The following is a 21,704-nucleotide window of genomic DNA, read 5'->3' on the forward strand; positions in this document are numbered from 1 at the left end:
CCTAAAGAGAGACCCTCTGCTCTTCTTCCTTTGACTGTGGCAAGCGTTTGCAATGCTGATGGACATTATTGTAATAGCAATTTAATATATGCGTATACTATGTAGGTGTGAAGCATGTATTTGCTTTTTTAGACACTACAGGACATCTTTCATTGTTGGAAAAAAATGGAACAGAGAGATGAAGCACGTTATGTTTGTAATGGAAGTACTCATAGTCAAAAAGAGCCATGCTCAAAAATCCTAGTTCTAATTGTGTGGGGTCTGGGAACAGCACATGCTACTGACCCCACACAATTAAATAATGAAGCAAACCAGCCAAATACAGACCTTCAGGGCACATAAGACATATATCCTGGTTATTTTAAAAAGAAAAGAAAAATCAAGACTTTGTTACGGTGTTAAAATAACAAGCCAGTAAGGAATATGAAATAAACAAATAAAAAAGAAGAGGGGAAAAGCAGTACAAAACAAACCAAAAACAGGGGCCACATCATTACCTCGTATAACAAAATACATTCCCAAAAGACTATACAGTGAATTAGAAGTTACTACAAAAATGGACCTGATACAGAAAGAATACAAAATAAATTATAAGTACCAAATCCATGTTTCATTGAGACTTGCCATCACTGTGATTGACCTATCCTGTAAGTAACAAATGGCCACAAAATGGAAGCAAAATCCATAGGTTTACCTGCACCTTGAGATACCCTTGTTATAAGTCAATTTCTGAGAAATGAGAATAAACATGTTATTGAAACAAATATTTGAAGAAAACTCATTTTTTCTGAAAGGACAACTCCTTTCAGCGCTGCAATATGGTCAAACAAGCCCCTACTAACAGAAAATGATAATAGGTTTACATATTAAGTCTGTATTTGACTCATCAAAAATTTACAAAGGGCACACTTTGGGGGTTAAAGGCACTGGTACACTGGTACACCTATTATTTCAGAAATGCCCCTCATTACCTCTTCCCAAAATTTGTACACAAATGTACACATGTGCAAGACTACCACATGTTCCAAATGGTATATTGGATATTTTAAAGATGTGGCTGCATTTGGTGAATCAGGGGATGTACAGTACTATCAAACTAGGATGGTCAAAAGATAGCCCACCTAATGCCACCATTCATTTTAAATGATTTATTTATGACATTTGTATTCTGTCCCATAAGATATAGCTCTTTGAGTGGCTTAGAAACATGTAAGGTGGGCTGTCCATAGGTTTTGCCTACAGTTTTGCTTGTAAATAACAGAAAATATCTATTAAAAGTTGCATGCAAGAAAGTCATTTTACACTTTAACACTTTCTTTGGATTTTGTATGTGATATAATCCTCTTTTCAGAAAAAAGGAAGTGGCTAATAACAAAATTAAAAAAGTAATAAAAAGCAAAATATCAAGTCAGCAGAAACTTAGCATGCAAAATACAAAATAGCAGCAGCAAGAAAGCAAAAACAAAATAATATAAACTCCATGTAAAGCTACTGGCAGAAAACTGCAGCCAGGCAGGAATGTGTCCTAGCCAATAACATTCTAGACAATGTATAAGGTCAGGTTGTGTGGCAAAATGCACAGTCCTTGGCCCACTCTCTTTATAACAGAGTGATTTCCAAGATCACACACTGTTTTAAAGCTAGTTGAGTCATTCAGTCAAGGGGTTAATCGCTTCTGTTTCTACCTGGCTTAACAGCTTGCCTCTTCTCTTTGACTGCACCTATCAAGTCAGTCTGTTAGGCCCCCACAACCCTTACAAGTCTTGTCCAGCCATCTTTCAGACCAGCTGAAGTAAAATGCAGAAAGCCATTTCTAGGACGAGTCATGCTTCCTTTCATTAGCTATGCAGCTATGCTTATGAGGGGAAATACCTAACATCAAACAACAAACACATTAATTGGCTCTTGGCAAAGGCATGCTAATGGCACCAAAACATCTTGCCAAAATAATGCAAAATAAGAGTAACTAAAAGAAGTGAGGTCAAAACTTGAACAAAATTTTGGCATCAGTTTGTAGGGATCCTGAATTTCGGGGTCACATGTTACTGAAGTTGAAGTGAGGCCTTATTGCCCGGCGTCTAAGCAATCTAGGTTCTAGAGCCCTTGCCAATATCCAAGGCTCACGGAACTTCAGTGCCCTGAGTGCCCTAGCAGAGCAGTCATACCTTTTACAACCCAAGGTTCACTTTTAACTCAAGTATACATTTGGAGACCTATTTCTTTTTTATCCATGTATTTGCATCGTGGTAGTTCTGCTGTCATGGCACACCTTAGATTAGGATGTGACCTAGGAGCAGATCTTGACCCACAGCTGAAGATCCATGCTCTCATTACTAATGGGATAGAAATTTGATTCCGTTCCAATTTCAAGGTGAGCAAAACGTGAGCCTTTGCTAGACAGCATTAATAATTTCTGTGTAGTTTTTTTGATAAATTGATTTGGCTATGTCAGTGCCAAGTAACCTCTCTTGGAGGAAAAAGTTCATATTTACTTATGTCTAAGAAAGTTATATAAATTTTATAATACCAGTTATTTCATAATGCCATAGTTATACCAGTTAATTAGTGCCTGAGCTGCCTCCACAACTATTGTAGTTGATGGCCTAGCGCTGATTTATACCGTAGAAGACTTGACCTTCTTATTTAAGCTTATTGTGTTGTAGTGACTTTAGACTGTAGCATTTTCTTTGCTTTGTATTGATGTTAAGTGCTGAAATGTGCATAATGAAACAGCCAAGATGAAAGAAAATGATAAAAACCCTGTATAAAATATCAGCTAGTAACAGTAATTACAAGTATCAAAATGAAAATGAAAATTTGATATAAACATGAGTAAGTAATGATACAATACTAAAAATAACCCCCTTTGAATCAAGCCATTCTATCATGATACATTAGTAGTCATTTCAATAATATGGACAAAGGGGCAGGGGAGAGAGGAAATTAAATATTAACTATAGTTTAGAATTGATTCCACTACCTGCATTTGTAGAATTTCCTCCCTACAGAGGTGCGTTTGGCAGGGCTGAGCCAAGACATTTTGGCAACTGAAGCTGACCCCCCCAAATACTGTCTCCCTCCCTGCCAGGGAAGAAGGGGTGTGGGAAGAACTACATCAGAAACAAAGGAGGGATTTGACATTGAGATCTCCTGTTCCAGTGGATCCTCCCGCATGAGGCAGTCATCTCACTTTTCCTCATGGGTGGGCCAGCCCTGGAGCTTAGGGACATTCATGCTATAGTTTCTGTCATATGCTGAAGATACACTAGCAAAAGTCCCCCTGCAATGTTTGATGGTTTAAACTACACATTTCATGGTGCCCCACAAAATGAGCCCTTGGCCCCTTAACCAGCCAAAAACCCAACATTGTCTGACTCACCCCAGTGTTTTTCTTACAACCCCCTTCTCAATGTGCCTAATTTTAATTAATCTATTTTAATCTAGCATGCAAATTCTCAAAACTTGCTTATTTAAACATTCAACAATTTTTGTACAATCTTATTTATTCTCAGTAACCAAAATTATATTATCAACATATATAAGCAGAAAAGTCCCTCCCCCCAATTTTGTTGTTTTGCCATGAGACATTGGTTGAATTGGACCACATAGCACCTAAATTATTTAATTCGGTATTTGAACGATTGGTATTAGTAATTGTATTATAAATTGGTATTGTTATAATGAGGCTATTATTGGATTGTAATTGAAAACTAATAAAAATTATCAAAAAATATCAGTAAGGACAATTATAAAATTATAAAAATCAGAGATGGAACGTAAATGGATTAAATAATAAAGCAAAAAGAAATAATTGCGTGGAGTAGCAGAAAGGCAAAGGAACCAGAAAAGGTGTGGAAGGGAAGTCATATGGTATATGTATATATGCTGTATTTGGTACGAAGTTGTAAGAGGGACAGGGGGAGGGGGTTAAATATGCTCTCTCTTCCTGGTTTTGAAAATGCAATTAAAATAAAAAATCTTCCAAAAATACTGAAAATAGAAAATCCTGCACTCAGGTAGCAAGCTGTATGTGTCATGTGGGTAAGACATGACAACAATATAATTGATTGGGAATTTGCTGTGGGTTATAGAAACTACTGTAAGGTTGTATAAGAAATTTCTGAATTCCAGCCTTAACCAGGGAAATTGTAAAGGCCAAAGGAAAAAGGCTTTGGACAGGCATAATTGACACTTTGGCCCTCCCACCTGCTATTTTTGGGTAGCCAATTACTTCCTTGAGGGAAGGATCAAATTAAACTGCAGGTGGCAAATTAGGAGCAAGAACACAACATAACACTTAGATTTGGCATTGCATAGTAGGGTTGGGATGACTGCTTTACAGTTGAAATTATTTTCTTAGTCAAGTCAGCTGTTCATAACCACGACTATATATTGAAGAAATGATCTCACAAATATATAAGCACACTGAAAGAAGCATGACAGTGGCACATATGGGTATGAGTATTAAATACTTCACAGCATACATCCAGATATTTTATTATACTTATGACGTTTAAGTTTCACCTTCCCTCCAAGGAGCTTAAGGTTGCATACATGACTCACAACACCCCTAGCTGGCTCAAGGTTACCCAGTGGGCTTTATGACTGAGGGTGGATTTGAACTCTAGTCTCTCAGGTCCTAGGCCATGACATTGGCATTGATAGTAAGCTGCCGAAAACAACACAGATTGCAACATTAGGAGGCCACAGGTAGTACTTACTGACTGTTATATTTTGGCTAGATTTGAATGCAAACCGTTGAGCAAATGCTTGTGGCAAAATCTGACATGGACCATGTTGCATTATTAAGATGAACTGGAACTAGCCAGGTGTTAATTTGCAATCAATAAAGACTACATGCTGCTTAAGTCTGTTTGTGTTTTCTTACCCTTAGAGAGATGTAGGTAAAGTTACTGCCAGTTCTTCTCAGTCAAAGCTTCATGCTAGTTGACTTACTAAACCACAGCACAAATCTGAGCAAAGTTTAGAGTGCACAAAAGACCCAATAACAAATCACTTTGTATGCCAATGCTATAGATAAGATCAGGCATCCCCAAACTGCGGCCCTCCAGATGTTTTTGCCTACAACTCCCATGATCCCTAGCTAACAGGACTAGTGGTCAGGGAAGATGGGAATTGTAGTCCAAAACATCTGGAGGGCTGAAGTTTGGGGATCCCTGGATAAGATGCTCAGGAAGAATACCAGAGTGGGAAAGAGTGTTGAATGCACTCCTGGGCGGCAGACCCCCAGTACCTCTGAGCGAATCTGGGAAGGCACTTCTCTGGAATGGCACTCTCCTTCACTCCAGAGTGCTTCTCTGCCTCACTCCTCCTTGGAAAAGTGCACACAGTTCTTCTGGCATCTCGCAAAGCAAGAAGAAAGAAACATCCATAGGTCTAAGCTATGTTTTATTTACAATATATACAGAGGATCCATAAACATGTCTGTGTTCTCCAGCTACGGCAGAACAAGACCTAAAACACACACTGCAGAAGTGAAAGTACAATCCAGTAACACTCCCAGACGGAAGAGATAAGACAGTCTTCCATTCCCACACTCTTCTCAGGCAACTCATGTGATTCACACCAATCGGGTACACAAAATCCTATCAAAGAGTGGGGAGCGAGCAAGGGAAAAGTTTATTGAACTCTAATATTGGCTTCCTGTGCAATATTAGTTTTACTGAGTTAAGAAAACTTCTGATAACCTCTTGTGTTTCAACATTCCATCATTTTAATGTTTGCAAATAGAAGTTTCCCTTCCTGATATAAAAGGACTGAGTGAAAAATAAATGAAGCCAAGCAAGCATTGTACTTCTCTACTGAACTTGTCAGCTTTCACCTGCTGAATATACCGTTCAGCTTTTTGGTACAGAGTGGCTTTGTTAAGTTTCTCTAAACCTTCCTAATTATGTACATTTGATAGTGCAGAATTCTTTCATTTGAGACAGCTTATATTATCTGATGCAGCTCTTTCAAAACTATTCAGAAACATCATCTGCCAGGATCAAGAGCAATTGAACTGATATCTATTGGGTTTTATCTTCAGCTTTAGTGCATAATTTTTCATTTTCTTTAGAAGGCTTTTTAACATAGAGACAGAGCATTCCTACAGTCCCACAGAGGTGTTTTGACATTAGGGTTAATAAAGCATGAAGAACTCATTAATAAATAATGTTCTGCTAGGTTAACAAATAAAACGGAATGCATTTGTTGGACCCAAGAGTAAATGGCATCAAATATGTGACTTGTTTAAAAGATTGCAATGGTGATTCTGTTGAAGCATTTGGCATGTCTCAACACATCAGTGCATATATTTTTTTAAAAAAAAAAATCACTTCAGAAGTTCATGTATCCTCAATTAGAATGTAGTCTGTCAGTTTGAAGATGCTTTCTGCTAGCCTGAAGTTTGTCTAAGTAAGCATCCGTGATGCCGACAAACAGGCAGTTATACAGCATTAGTAGTCTTTGTTGAGAGACTACCGCTCCCTGTCATTTTCAAAATCAATTCATGAATTAATGGCATCATTCTACATCAGAGCAAAAAGTTACATAATTTCTTACTGCTTTTATACTCTGGACACAACTGTCCCTTTCTGTTTCTAGTCAAACTTAAAATGCTCTGTATGCACCAATCAAATGAGCATCCTGTTATAAGCAATGCAGTGTGCAGACTGCTAAGATCAGCTCTAAGATGTTCATTCCAATGTGCTGTTGGAAGGACATTCCATTTACTCTCATAGTTTGTGGCAGAGCAAGTGTTCATGTGTGTGAGAGAGCCTGATTTTACATTAAACTCATTATCTGAGTTTGAACAAACACATATAGGATAAAATACTAATGGTAAGAAATAAGTAAACAGGGAACGGCTAGACTTTTAAAAACTTGGCTAAACGTAAAGATTAAATATATTGGGGAGTATATTGAGTCTGCAGTTCCTTGCAAGTGAGCCCTTTCCCCTGTTGACCTCTCACCCTGGTGCTTAGTCCGTGTACACCAGGCATCCCCAAACTGCGGCCCTCCATATGTTTTGGCCTACAACTCCCATGATCCCTAGCTAACAGGACCAGTGGTCAGGGATGATGGGAATTGTAGTCCAAAACATCTGGAGGGCCAAGGTTTGGGGAAGCCTGGTGTACACTGCACTGCATATAGAAAAACTGTAGCTGTCCACAGCCGCTTCTTCCCTGACCTAGGGGATGGGACTATCACTTACTTATGAAGAAATAATTAAACATATGATTGGGAGTGGGATGGGGTGAGGAAGGCAGGCAGGCAGGCAATACAGTGCCCCTCCCCTCCCAACTGCACTGAGGGTTCAATCTCTTTTGCCCCGAGGGAAGGCACCTGCAAAGCATAGCACCCTGCAGATGGTGAGCAGAGGACCTAGTCTTTCTGGAGTCTGCTTCCTCAGCACATCCCCAGGAATGCACTAAGGCTGCCTGTGTCTCCTCCTCCTCGCCTGAAGCCCCCACCCCCTGGATTTCTCTGACTGGCATTAATGGCCACTAACTTGGATGGTTTTGAAAGAGGATTAGACAAATTCATGGCTACTAGCCACAATGGTTATTGCTCTGCCTCCACAGTTCGAGGCAGTAATGCTTATGAAAACCAGTTGCTGGAAACCACAGGAAGGGGGAATGCTCGAACCATGCATGCTGGTCTCCACAGGCATCTGGTTGGCCACTGGTAAAGCAGGATGCTGGACTAATGGGCCACTGGGCTGATCCAGCAGACTCCTTTTATGTTCTTATATTGACTCAGGAACCCAGTAATCCTGTACTTTCCTAAGTAACTGTTGTACATGCTTCTTGAATTCCTTTGTAGGAAACCAGGGTGAGTCTAGTTAATAGCTCTATGAAAGGCTTCCAGTTTTTGGCCAGATGCACAGCACTAGCATAGTATACATTTAGCAGATAACAGGCAGGGAAAATGAAAGGAAAATAGCTTAATAATGCCCTATGCGCTCTCTCTCTCTCTCTCTCTCTCTCTCTCTCTCTCTCTCTCTCTCTCTCTCTCTCTCTCTCTCTCTGTGTGTGTGTGTGTAGAAGAGGATAGATGATGCCATGGACAGCATATGGAAACGATTTCTTTTACTTATCTCCATAAGCAGAAACATACCAGCTGCTATTCAAAAGAAGAGAGTTCATATCCTCAAATCAAAAGTGGCTTACAAATAAAATCCTGACACCGTGTGAAAACAGATCAGACACCCTTTTAAGAGATTGCAAAAGATGTTGAGACAGGAAAAAGGCCTTATCACAATATGGATGATCTACATACATTCTAGTCAACTACAGAATTTCTTTGTAGATCTGACATTATTGCTTTCTCAGTTCCATGCATATTCATTGGGGCAGGGGGGGGGATTCACAAAATATTTCAGCTGGAGTTAGAATATGAACTTGAACTACCACAATCCATCAAAAATTGTTAGAAAAATTAGAGAGTGAGAGAGCCATTATTTTAATATTTTCTCCTTGAATTACTAATTTAAAAGACATTTGCAATTAAACACCTTTAAGAAATAGTGAGATAATTTCACTGTATTTGAAGTGTTAAAATGTATTTGAAGTGCTATATAATTGCAGCTGGAGCATAAGATAATTTCTCCTAGCTCTGCCCCCATTTAAAAATTATTTTTGCAGAGAGATGTGTTATCAGTTATCTAGGGAAATAGTATTTCATGTTCAAGGAAAGAGATAACCTGGTTTTTGTTATCTTAGTAAGAGACACAGCTGTTTCAGTAAATCTCACCAAGCTTATTAACATCTTTGTGCTGAAGTGTAGTCTACAAGTCTACAAAAAGGTGTCCTGGGGAAAAACACCAAATATGGAAAGTAGTAATCAGTCTTGGTGATAATATACCAGTGTTCTCGTTTCAAGGGCTAAGTGGGCTCTTCCTGTACTTCCAATCCCACACACCAAAAGCGTGAGGTGCTTGTCTTCACAATTCCACAGAAACATGCATGCACAGGACTAGCAAAGGTACCTTGCCATACCAAGTACCAAGTATCATAGAATCATAGAGTTGGAAGAGACCACAAGGGCCATCCAGGTCCAGCCCCCTGCCAAGCAGGAAACACCATCAAAGCATTCCTGACAGATGGCTGTCAAGCCTCTGCTTGAAGCCCTCCAAAGAAGGAGACTCCACCACACTCCTTGGCAGCAAATTCCACTGTCGAACAGCTCTTACTGTCAGGAAGTTCTTCCTAATGTTTGGGAAGTATAATGTATATGAAGATATATGCAACATACGAAGAAACTTTATACTATGAACCATTTGTCCACCCATCCCAACTGACACCTATGCCAACTGACAGCAATCCACAAAGGCTTGAGACATAGGCATTCCCCAGCCTTACTTTCTGAGATGCCAGGGATTGAACTGGAGCCCTTCTAGATGCAAAGCACATGCTATACCTCTAATCTATGAAGCCTCCCAGAGCACCTGCCTTTTCCCACTTAAAGTCAGTGCTACATCACTTAATGGGGAGAGTAATAAGCAGAGATGTTCTGCAGGCTTTTGCAACATTCTGTTTATATGTACTGGACCTTCTGCTCCCTCTAGTATTGTAGATGAATCTCTCCTCCACAGCTGGACCCTAAGCCATTATTATTATTAAGTTAATTATACAAAAGGCTTCCTCATCCTTCTCTTTCCTTTTTCTTGGTACTGCTTAGGATACATGCATTTAATTTTTATATCGCATTATAAAAAGGGAAACGTGTGAAAACACAAGAGGCTGGAAGGTAGAACAAGGTTAATTTCATTGTACACAGGTTGTACATTGACAATAAAGGTATTATTATTATTAAGAAGGTAAACACTCCTTTATCCTTTCTCTTCCCCTTATCTGGCATCACTGCCATCTACCTCTCAAAACTGGTTACTAGGTTTGGTTACTTATTTGGTATAGGAGACTGCAGTGGTCTGCCATCAACTCCCTGCCCATCTAATCCTAGCAAAGGCACATGTCCACATTTTTATGTGTTTTACTCAGAGACTTCCTGGAGACAAAACCAAAAAATTCCTAGCTTGACTGTGCTTGACTAAGATGGGGGCTTGGTGAGTGGTTGGCGCAGATGGAAACATTTTACTCCTGTATAGGATTTGCCCAGTTCTCAGGGATCTCCCACAGGGAGGGGTCAGCACTAAACAATTCAGACTATTTCAGTGGCACAGTTTAAGCAGCACAAACACCTGAGCACAGACCACCACCATTTCCTTCCTTCCCATAGTGCCTCTAAAAAAAGATGGCAGGCTGCTAGCATCCTTCCCAGAAACATCGTAATTCCCTTTCCTACATTTTATGTTCTTAGGATGAACCTCTTTGTAGAGATCTATAAATAATGTGCACCTTTTGACAATTTTGGCTTGGTGTGTGTGTGTGAATGGCTATTTCAGTAGAGTGCTGCATGTTACAAGCAATGCCATCGTATAAACCACTTTGCATGTATTAAAAGCAAGTGCTTTATTAGATGGGGCAATTTAAGCACATTACTTTTCACTTGTGGAAGCTAGGAAGTGTTGCATTATGGATGAACTAGATTGTTGTATGTTTAAAGCATGTGTTACCTGGAACGGAGGTTTGCTAGATATATCACATTATAGCATATACATCTGCATGATGATGGTAGGACCCCTGATGTGAGGAAGATAGGAAAATTATTATAATCTCCATTTCTAAATTGAATGAGCATTTTGCTCAGCAGAAACCTCTTGGCTGCAAATAGTCTGAGATTACATCCTGCTGTTTAAGGTACCTGTGTGTGTCTGTCTTCATGTGACGTGTTTGTGAGCACACATTTATTTTTAAACTGAACATAAGTTTTCCACATTCCTTTAAATCAGATATCTTTGATATCCTACACTGTTAGAGCTACTCACATGTTGGCACAGACAGGTCATATTAGTGCAGTGGCTATTTTATGCTTTATTTATTTATTTGTATTATTCTGACCCAAGAGATGAGTCACTCTCCTACAGAAAAAGTACTCAAGCCTACCCTTATCACCCTTATCAATCTCAGGATGAAACTCATAGCTGCCCTGATTGAAAAGGACATTGGGGGGGGGGAAATGAAAGAAATTATGCAACAAAAACTCATTTCAGTTCAACAGCCACAACAAAACTGGGGAATGGAGAATTACACAGAGGCTGCATTCAGACAAGAGATTAAGGCTTGGCTTAGTGCTACAGGAACGACAATCCCCCCTCATATCTCCTCTTGCATGGCCACAAGGAGGATATTCAAATATTCCCATTACATTTTATATCAACTGCAGTTTAGGGGATCATCTGAAATCTAAACTGTGGTTGATCTTAACCAGGCATCCCCAAACTTCGGCCCTCCAGGTGTTTTGGACTACTCCCGCTCCCAACGTGAGCCTGGGGCCGCCTCCTCCGAAGACCTGGGAGGCGCGGAGGAGGCAGCCACAGGCTCGCGTTCCCGGCGTGACTCTGGAGCTTCGCGCCGGGAGCGGGAGCCTGGGGCCGCCTCCTCTGAAGACCTGGGAGGCGCGGAGGAGGCAGCCACAGGCTCACGTTCCCGGCGTGACTCTGGAGCTTTGCGCCGGGAGCGGGAGCCTGGGGCCGCCTCCTCCGAAGACCTGGGACGTGCGGAGGACGCAGCCACAGGCCCGCGTTCCCTGCGCGACTCTGGAGCTTTGCGCCGGGAGCGGGAGCCTGGGGCCGCCTCCTCGGAAGACCTGGGAAGCGCAGGCCACGTGGCCCCGCCCACATTTCCGCTGTGGCCCCTCCCCTCCCGCCCCTTGCCCCCGCCCCTTGCCCCCCCTTATTTTGATCCTGGCTATGCCCCTGATGCTTTGTAGTGTTGGATTGCAAGAAATGAAACTAGGGTGGAAGAGAGACGGTTGTAGGATAGGGATGTTTGTGGTCGCCAAAGGGTTATCTTCTCTCCCTTTTTCTATACATCACGGGTGTCAGAGACAAGGCCCGGGGGCCTAATCCGGCCCGCCAGACCTCGTGCTGTGGCCCGCCGCTCGCCGCTGGGCGGCCGCTCGCCCGCGCGGTCACATGGGCGGCCTGGGCGCCGCTTCCGGAGGAAAGGGTGGGACACAAAGTTGAATCCGAGGCCCCATTGTCTAGTGGCGCTGCTAATCTGCTGTTAGCAAGCGCGCCCGGCTCTGAGCCGGCTCTGAGCCTTGCTCTGAGGCAGCGGGAGGTGAGTGCCATGAGGAAGCCGCTCGGAGTGCGGGGCGGCGGCGGCACTAAGGGAAGGGCAGAGAGAGGAACTGGAACTGTTTGCCTCAAGAAGGAAGCGGCAAAGGGCGGGCGAGGTCCTCTCGGTTGGCTTTGGGGCTCAGGACAGAGAAGGCACAGCCTCTCACCCCCTTTATTTGTCCCACGGCAGAGCTCGGCGCTGCCAACTTGTGCAGGGACAATGCTCAGGAAGCCCCATGTCCTCAGGACAAGCAAGCACGTGCAGGAGGAGGGGGACTTCCGAGTAATTTCTGTGAAGTGCCTGTGCAGTTGATCGGGCGTGCCTGCCGTTCGCTTTCCCCGCTGGCTAACAGTTCCCTCCCTCCCTCCCTCTCGCTAGCTAGTTCCCTCTCACCCCCTCCCTCCCTCCCTCCCTCCCTCCCTCCCTCTCTCTCTCTCTCTCTCTCTCTCTCTCTATTTCCCTCTCAGCCCCTCCTCTCCCCTGCACCTTTGAAGGGTCACCTTTGCAAGGAAACACTTGCCCCACCACCCCAGCCCCTAACAGGACCCCCAAGGCTCCTGCTTCAGCTCTTCAGCCCCCCAAGGAGCCCTTCAGCCCCTACCTGGCTGGGAGCCCAGGGAGGCGATCCAGAGCGCCACAGGCAGGCTCTAGGTGTCAGCTGGCCAGAGAGGACATGCCATGTCTGTTCCCAAAGATGAGGCACAGAGGAGCCTGCCAGATCCTGGGACAGTCCATCTCCCTCAGTGCAGCCAACACTGGTTGGCAGCAACAGCTCTCCAGCTTTCAGCCCTGCCTGGAGTTGCTGCCAGGGAAAAGCTGCCAGGATTCCTGCACTGCAGGGGGTTGAGTTAGATGACCGATACAGCTGTGTGTGTGTGTGTGTGTGTGTGTGTGTGTGTGTGCACCTTGTGGGTCTTTCATCCCCTGCAAGACAAAGCCCTCCCCATCAAGCCAAAGGGCAACCCTTTTGCTGGGGGCACCTGCTGGAGCTCTGAAACCTGCTGTCCAAATACATCCCCTCTCTCCAAGCCTCCCTCTTGAGCAGCCACAGACAGACCCCCGTGAAGAGGAGCCTCCTTCCATGGCTGCCCCAACCCAACCTCTTCCCCAACCCCAGACGCTGAGCTTTCATTTTTTTAAAAAAGGTCTCTAGTCCTCCCAGAGAACTTTGGAACTCCCTGCCTAGGGAAGCTAGATGGGCTCCCTCCCTGCTGGCAGATGGGAACTGACTGTGTTTTGAGGAAAGGGCTAGCGCTGTGGTATTTTTATTGTTGCTATTATCTGTATTTCTAATAGATCTTTTCAATACATAAATACATAAATTGTACAATAATTGTACATTTGAATATCTACTTGCCATTATTCTGACTATATTTCTGCTTTCAGAGCTAGTTATTACTTACATTATTACAAAAAACAGTAATAATTGAATGCAGTGACAATAATTTATGATAATAAAGAGTGGACACATAGTCCTACAGATACAGCCGGCCCTTTGAGGGTGACCAAACTGCTGATGCGGCCCCCAATGAATTTGAGTTTGACACCCCTGCTATACATAGTGTTAAAATGTTGCATCTTTCTGTTTCTTTTCAATGTTTGCTAAGGGTTGCATTTAGCTTCCTTATGCATTGTAATGTGGGTTTTTCTGTCTCAGCCCCACTTTTAGAAGAGAGTATTCTCTGCTTCTTGTTGAAAACATGGAGTTTACTACCACAGCTATCACAGCTGCAGTTATTCAAAAGTAAATTCATTATTGTTTTTTTTTTGTTAAACCAGTTACAATATTTCCCCATACCTGTTACCAGTTCCCATTGAAAGATCACTGACGTACCGGTATTATTATTCACTTTAGTGCAGAGCTTTAGTTGCATGCTTTCGTTGCTGCTCCGTTACATTTATTATGCAATGGGTTTTCTCTCTCTTGTATTTGGAATAGATAATTGATGCCACTGGGACATAAGTCTCTTCTGATAAAGGACTGCATGTTGTCTGTCTCTTATTTATGGTTTATAACTGGAGAAATAATATATACAGCATGCACACAGTAGTTACAGACATACTAAAAGGCAAACAGATTGAGTACCACAGTATAATTCTGCCGAGGGATTTATATGGTATCATTTACCACAAAGTGGAAATTACAACAATGTAGTAACACTGCGAAGTTTTAGTTTTGTCTTTATTAATCACCATATTCCCATGCCTTATACATAATACCCAAGGCAGAAAAAACTTAGAATAAATTATTCTCAATCCCCTCCACACACCTGAATTTCAAAGTGCTTTGGTGGTCGAATACCTAGACTGGTGCAAAGGGAGCGTTTTGAAATGAAGGCTGGTGTATTTTCTGCCTAGCAGACTTTCCAGCTCTCCAGCTGTTTATCATGGCATGTTTATGTTCTACCTTACGCATTCTCTGCCTTACAGGGGCTATGAGAGTCTTTTAAAAGTAGAGGTGGGAACTTTAAATGAATTCACACATGCATGTTCCTAGCTGAAGAACTGCAACTTTGATTGGTGACTTGTGTGTGTAAGTAGGCATCATGTATCAAATGTTGAATCAAAGCTGACCTAAGACTTCAAAACAAAAGAAAACCCCACAGTTTTACTGGTAGAGGCAGTCCAGTGAACAACAGGGAGTCAGCACATCCTGATGAGTTATGTTCAATCCTATACATGTACATGCAGCACATAGTGGTTATACAGATTTAAAGTTAGGTCTCCCTAGTCCAATATTATAGTCACTGTTCCACTATGAGCAACAAATTGGAGAGAGAGAGAGAGAGGAGATATCAAAGGAAAAACAACTTTCTAAAATGCTGATAAAGAACAGTACTGTACATTTGAAGTTTTAGTTAATTACTTCCAACGTTCTTCAGTTAAGAATCTTTTGCAATGGAGAATATTCACTTGCCACTATGATAAGATATCACATATATATCAAGTCAAACAAATACAGCTGCAAAAAGTGGGCAGTGTGGAATGAGATATGATAATCCCCAAGGAAATGAGGGAGTATCAACAGCAGAGGCCAGAGAAAGCCCCAAAGTCCAAAGGTCCTTAACTAAGGTAAGTAACTGGGGGGACAGCAGGTGGCAAAGCCTTTTGTGCCCCTTTTTTTGGCCATGCATCACCTGGTGATCTCATTAGACTAGTTTCTAATAAACATTGGGGTTTTCCCCTGCTGCATTAATAGCATGTATATAAACTATGGATCAGTAATTAATCTCTTAGGGCCAAGCTGGATACAACAACAAATGTCATGGTCCCAATTCATTCCTCTCTATTATTGAATGTCGCTTCCCGTTAGTTAATTCTATATTCATCTAAAGTGTTGCAATTTCTGTATAGATACAGCACTCACATCCAATACAAGCATAGGTCTTTTTTTCCCAGTGATACGACATCCCATTTGATACGTTCAGGTTAAATCAGTTTTGGAATATGCAAAAGCAAATCTGTCAAATCAAGAGAAATCACTGGATGCTTTTCCAGTAGGAAATCTGTCCCATGACATTCCAGACAGAAAGGAAGGAAGGAAGGAAGGAAGGAAGGAAGGAAGGAAGGAAGGAAGGTTCTCTCTCCCAAGTATAAATAAAATGCTATACCGCTCATGGAAAGCAGACATCTATTAACTCTGCCCACCCACCCCGCTGTAAGATATACACAGAAACAAACAGTTCTGGAGCTGTAGGCTTTCAAATAATCCACCAACCTTTTTATCCTTATACTCATCCAGAAGATCGGGTACATCTACTTTAGACCAAGAACATTCAAAGAAGAATTTATGTCTGCCAGTCTTCAGTGCTCAAAAGCCTTCAGAGTTTATAAGAGAGATCAGTGATATGGTAAAAAGACTCCAGATGCAAAAGGGATGAATAGATATTTCTTCTTAAATGTGTTCTGACTTGTTAAGGCTGTAAGGGGAAAAACAGAATGCAGTTATTTTGAAGAAGCAATATTATTCATGTAAGTCTAAAACAAACAATAAAATACAGGGCCACAACATTGCACTATAGCAGCCATCTCCAACACCTTCCAGGTGCTTTTGACTATATCTCCCATCCTCCCTGATTTTTTTTTACCATGCTAGCTGGGGCTGATGGGAGTTCTTGTCCAACACCCCTGGAGGGCACTATGGTGAGGAAGGCTGGGATATAGGAATGCAACTGTATTGATCAGCACTGCGCATCTATAAATGCCCACCACCCCCCAACTTAATGTTCTCTATTAAAACAAATGGTGTAAACTTGGAAGACAGTCAGTGTCAGCCATTTATTTACTTATTTATCCAATCCACTTCTACACAGTAACCTCCACTAGAATAACAACAAAGAAGAGCTGATAGGAAGTGGTGGGGATAGCATGGGTAGAAGCTGCTTGTTATGAATTCTCCTGCAATATGTTAATTTGATCATATTGTACACAGTTCTTTTCCAAACCAACAGGTTACCATTGGGTCCCCCCCCCTTATATCAGTTTTTGACAACACAGGTTTCTGCAGCTTAAAATAACTATTATTTCAAGATACACACTTTGCACCTGATCTTTTAAATATTCCAGTAATATCACTTGTGGATTTACAGTTGCTACATATAAGGGGTCCAGAAATTCCGAACTTTGGGGCAGCTCAAGATAAGTAATCTGCCCTTGTGTCCTACATCTCCAACAATTATTTTGAGTTATCACATTTAATTTGTTTGGGGTAAGGTGGCAAAGATATTGAGTTGGTTTTTTAACATCTTTAAAATATGTTTATATTAATTTGGGTTCAAAACATTTGGGGCTTTGCTGCACATATTTGTGTGTAATGTTTACTTCTTCCCCTTCGTTTAAAAAGTGATTTGACAATTAGGCAAAAAGAAGAAAATGTACCATGAGTTACTACTGAAGTACATGCTATTTTATTTTTTTAACGGACATGGACTTTGCCCTGTGATTCATTATCCTGTCTTCTGAAAAGACTGCCATTATATAGAAAAGATTATCTATGCTTTAGGAAAGAAGCTTTTTAAAATGTTTCCTCCCAGTGAAATCTTGAACTCAGTATTTAAGAGGCAAGCTAAGCTGATAAGTGGAAAGTAGACTGAATTTAAAATAAAAGCTTCCACTTCCTCCTCCCCTTGAGAGTATATTTAGCTCACAGCGTACAAATAAATAAATCTTCATTTAAATTGAGATGCAGTGTTGTTCAATAAAAGTGAAGGTGTCAGCCTTGATATGAAAGGTTCTACCCATAATTCTGCATCCCAAGCACCACAACATTTCCAGTGCTTGGCTTGGGAGCTTTCTATCCTTCATGACTAAGCAGAAGAAAGAAATGAACATCAGTAGCATTAGGAAAACATCTATATGTTTACTACTATTTACTGACTTGGAATGTGTATGAAGTAGTTAAAGCATGATAGCAAAGCCTGTGTTCAAGGCATATATTTGTCCTCAATAGAACACAGTTAAAAATAAATGAAGGAATGAAGGAATCCAGACTTGATTTCAACTAAACTTTCCTGCCTTGGATACACACTGATTTAATTTTACTGCTCAGCAGCCCTCCGTGCCCCACCCTACAATGTTAATGAGTGTTTCCCATCTCTCCAGAGAGACTTTTAGGGGAACGCAAGCGGCTGCAGGGAAGTAGGGAGCAGGAAACTCTATTTTCTTAAACTTCCTTAAATTAACTTACCTTGAGATCGAATCCATTATCTACTATGCTTCTACTGCCACTAGTGGGAGCCAATTAGGGTTGCCAGACTCAATAGAGGACAGGACCTCTGTGCCTTTAATTGCCCTGCTCTCTTTTGAGTCTGGAAACCTTAAAGAGAAACCAGCAGACCCTTTGTTTAATTTCCAAGCAAAGGGTCTGCTAGTTTCTCTTTAAGGTTTCCAGACTCAAAAGAGAGCAGGGCAATTAAAGGCACAGAAGTCCTGTCCTCTATTGAGTCTGGCAACCCTAGAGCCAATGAGAGCAAGGGTTTTTACCTCTTTATACAAGAAGAGCATCTACTTGAACCCTCTCATGCAGTGTTTCAGCATTTGAGGATATAACATTGGCTAGTCTCCCAGTGAACAAACTCAAGGGAATCTCTAAAGGATGGTGGCTTCTGCAACTGTTGTTGGACTACAGTTAGATGAGGAGCAGCCAAAATGGTGTCCTCCAAGCGTTGTTGGACTGCAGTACCCACCATCCTCTAACCCAGAGCTTTCCAAACTGTGTGTCATGACACATTAGTGTGTCGGCTGCAGTGTGTAGTAGGTGTCTTGCATGAATGCTCCCCACACTCCTCCCAGGGCTGGAAAGGGACTAGTTTAACCTCTGGTTTGCTAATAAAACTGAATTACTGTATCGTGAAATGATGCATGTCTAAAAAGTGCATCACCAACATGGAAAGTTTGGAAAGGTCTGCTCTAACTACTGACTATGCTGGCTGGAAGTTGCCATCCAGGCTGAGAAAGGCTGGTCTGCATGGTCTCTCAGTAACAGTACAGGAAGTCACACCAAACTAGCATGTACAATTGTTTTCAATACTGTAAATATTAAATAAATGATTTTTTTTTTACTAAAAAAACTTCACAGCAAAAAAGTAACCTTGTAATGTATAAAGCTATAAAGTACGGACATTTTTCAAGTGGGATCTGTAACAGCAAAGTAGCAAAGTTGTATGACTTGTACAAATAACAAATGATAAATGTTACTGAAGGGCTTTAATACTCTAACCAAAGTGTTTTTGCTCAAAGTAGATTCTCAAAGGGCGTTTTGAGGTCATAGTAATGCAACTTTCAGAAATATGTTCTGCACACCTTTATTCTATTACACAACACGACAAACATTGCATCTTCACATTCTTCTATTATCTACAATCTCAATGGAATAACGGTTTGGGATTTGTTCATTTTAGGATTTTATTATGGGGTTTAATGAATTTTTTTTGGAACTGAGGCAACCACAAAGTTTTCTGAAAAGATTATTGCAATCTAATCGAGTCATGAGATAAGCACTCCCCTCCTCTTCCCTCGATGCTTCCAGAAACATAAATATTTACAACTTTATCTAGTCTGATTATTCATTCTTTGCAGAAGCATCCATATTTTCTGAAAGCAGATAAGTACCAAAGAAATGAATGCCATTTTGCTTAGTTCCTATCATCATGAAGAATATGGGCCTATTATCAGGAAATGCTATGATCTGGAAATCCATCATAGCAGTCCTACAGAAAAGCACAATGTAACTTGGAGAGCAATGCCCAAGGAACACTCCTGATAGCTGAGCATGTGCTAACAGAGCAAGCATTGGGGCTCCAGAGGCACCAGCTAAGGAGACAGGTCATGTTCAAGGCTCTAGGCCACTGCTGGTGATCAGGGGACCACTCTGCCTTGGCTGTCAGACAGGATTCCTCAGAGGTTCCTCCTAGACCAGCAGGTCCTGTATGGTCACTGCCAGGACCAGGGCCGTCTTTAGCATATCCGCCGCCGGGGGTGCAAAGATCTTCCCAGCACCCCCAAATTAACTTTTATTATACTTATGGCAGACACCATGCTTACGCCTTATCTCTTGTTTACGAAAGAAGGGAGGAAACAGAAACGTGTTTCTCGCTTAGCATTCATCATAAAATGAAGAAGAAATGCAGCTCATGGAATTCATATTGTGTGCTCTAGGTGCGTTTTTGCGGAAATAGAAAACTAAAATCGCGTGCTGAAACGCACGTGTAGTAGAGCCCTAAGTACTAAGCTGTTAGTCAAAGAAAATGCCGACAATTAATGAAAATAAACACTATTTTTTTTAACAATTTCTCTAAATGAATTTGAACCGTAAGTGATTAAATTAAAACACGCCGTTGTGAATGACAAGCGCTACCGCTGGCACGGCACATCTTTGGTAAATGAGCACACAAAGTCGAAAGTCCTTTAGTGAAACAGTAAGTATACATTTCGGTAATACCTAGGTATATATGTCTTTTGTTTTTCTAGCTTGATGAAAATTATTTAATATTTCATAACAGGTAGATATGGTAGTTAAGAGCTTAGGCAGCTTCAGCGACGGGCACCTGGTGCCCCCCAGAATTCAGCGCCCGGGTGCCCTGCACCCCTTGCACCCCTGGGTAAAGACAACCCTGGCCAAGACTCCCACAAGCAACTACCTGTGAACCTAAAGAACCAGATGCCACCATCCACAGCTGTTCACTGAAGCAGTGGCACAGGGAGTGTACCAGAAGTGAGTCTACGGAGTGGAGGAGGAGTACCTGTCTTCAGGCCAGATGGTTGATTCTTTGAAGCTTTGACATTCTCCATAGAGGAGTAAGACAACTTCTGGGGAGCTGTAAAGTAGCCATTTGTGGCATTTACAGTTTGTTTCTGCTGCAAATCCAGACTGTAGTCCTGGAGAGCAAAAGTCAATCACAGCTGTTACATCTGTCTTTATCTGTTGTTTTAAGAATACAATTTTTGCAATGCTCTCCTGGTAAACACTGCTAATTAAAAACAGTAGACAGAATGCTGATTAAAATCCTAATATGTAATCTTCATGCACCAATACTATGTAATACTGGAGCCCCTTATGCTGCTGTTAGAGATCTCTTTCCAGCTGTCAATGGATAACATCCCTGGATTCCTGCTAATTGGCTGTACACCAAGGCAAACATCTCAGCTAATTTGGGAACATAGTACCGATTAGTTCTAGATAAAGTATGAATATTTATAAAGAAATAACCAATAATGAGAGAAAGGCAGAGATGGAAGCCAGCATAAAGAGAGAGAAAACACCCTTTCAGATGCTTTAATAAGCTTTTTAGTCCTTCGAGCAACTGACGAGAATATTTAACTGCCATACTTTCAGAATGGAAAAGACAAAATCATCCTTGTGTATGATATTTGTTCCTAAAGAAAATGCTTAGGGGATTTAGATTTACAGAGCTTTTCTTCAGGGAGAAATAAAAATAAAGCAAATGGCTTTAAATTGATGGCTTGGATTCCAAGGTGCTCATGTATGAGCAAAAATGCACCTCAGCTTGTGCAAGCTCCCTGCTGATTTCCCCTTCCAGCTCCAGAGGGTTCCCCAACCACCAGAAACTTATTTTCAGAGGCACATGAACCTCCAAGGACAAAGGAAGTGGGAAACATTCAATCAAGTTCTCGTCCAGCCAGAATATCTAGCTCAGATTGGAGGAATATAACAACATGTCAACAAGTCTATTATTCAGTTGTTTAATCCTCCCCCTTTTTTAGATGAGGCAGTCATTCTTGAAATTATTTTGTATTGCTTTACAATATTATATGTTGTGCACTGCTTTGATATATGAGTGGGCAGAATATACATACATTTAGAAATATAAATCAATAAACAAACTATTTTCAAGACCTGAACAGCAGTGTCAATTTAGTCAGTAAAGGTTAAAATATGCTTTTAGTAGCAGGCTATGGGAAGTGCTTGCAGGCCATGTGGCACTATTAAAGTCCAGAAGTGCTCTACAAAATTGCCATTTCCTATGGAGAACCAACAGGTGTCCCCCCTACTCATGC

At 41.5% G+C, this 21,704-nt stretch overlaps 1 protein-coding gene across 2 annotated transcripts in view; it reads right to left on the bottom strand.

The window, feature by feature from the left end:
- The window catches only part of HS3ST5 (heparan sulfate-glucosamine 3-sulfotransferase 5), a 135,279-nt gene that overhangs the window by 69,054 nt on the left and 44,521 nt on the right, over positions 1-21,704 (bottom strand). For both annotated transcript variants that reach the window (XM_035109117.3, XM_035109115.3), the window contains exon 2: positions 15,907-16,108. The gene's annotated coding sequence lies outside the window, so the exon portion shown is untranslated. The remainder of the gene's footprint in view (positions 1-15,906; positions 16,109-21,704) is intronic.

This window comes from Zootoca vivipara, chromosome 3 (assembly GCF_965207765.1).
Source record: "Zootoca vivipara chromosome 3, rZooViv2.hap1.1, whole genome shotgun sequence".
In the NCBI taxonomy this organism is placed as follows: Eukaryota; Metazoa; Chordata; class Lepidosauria; order Squamata; family Lacertidae; genus Zootoca; species Zootoca vivipara.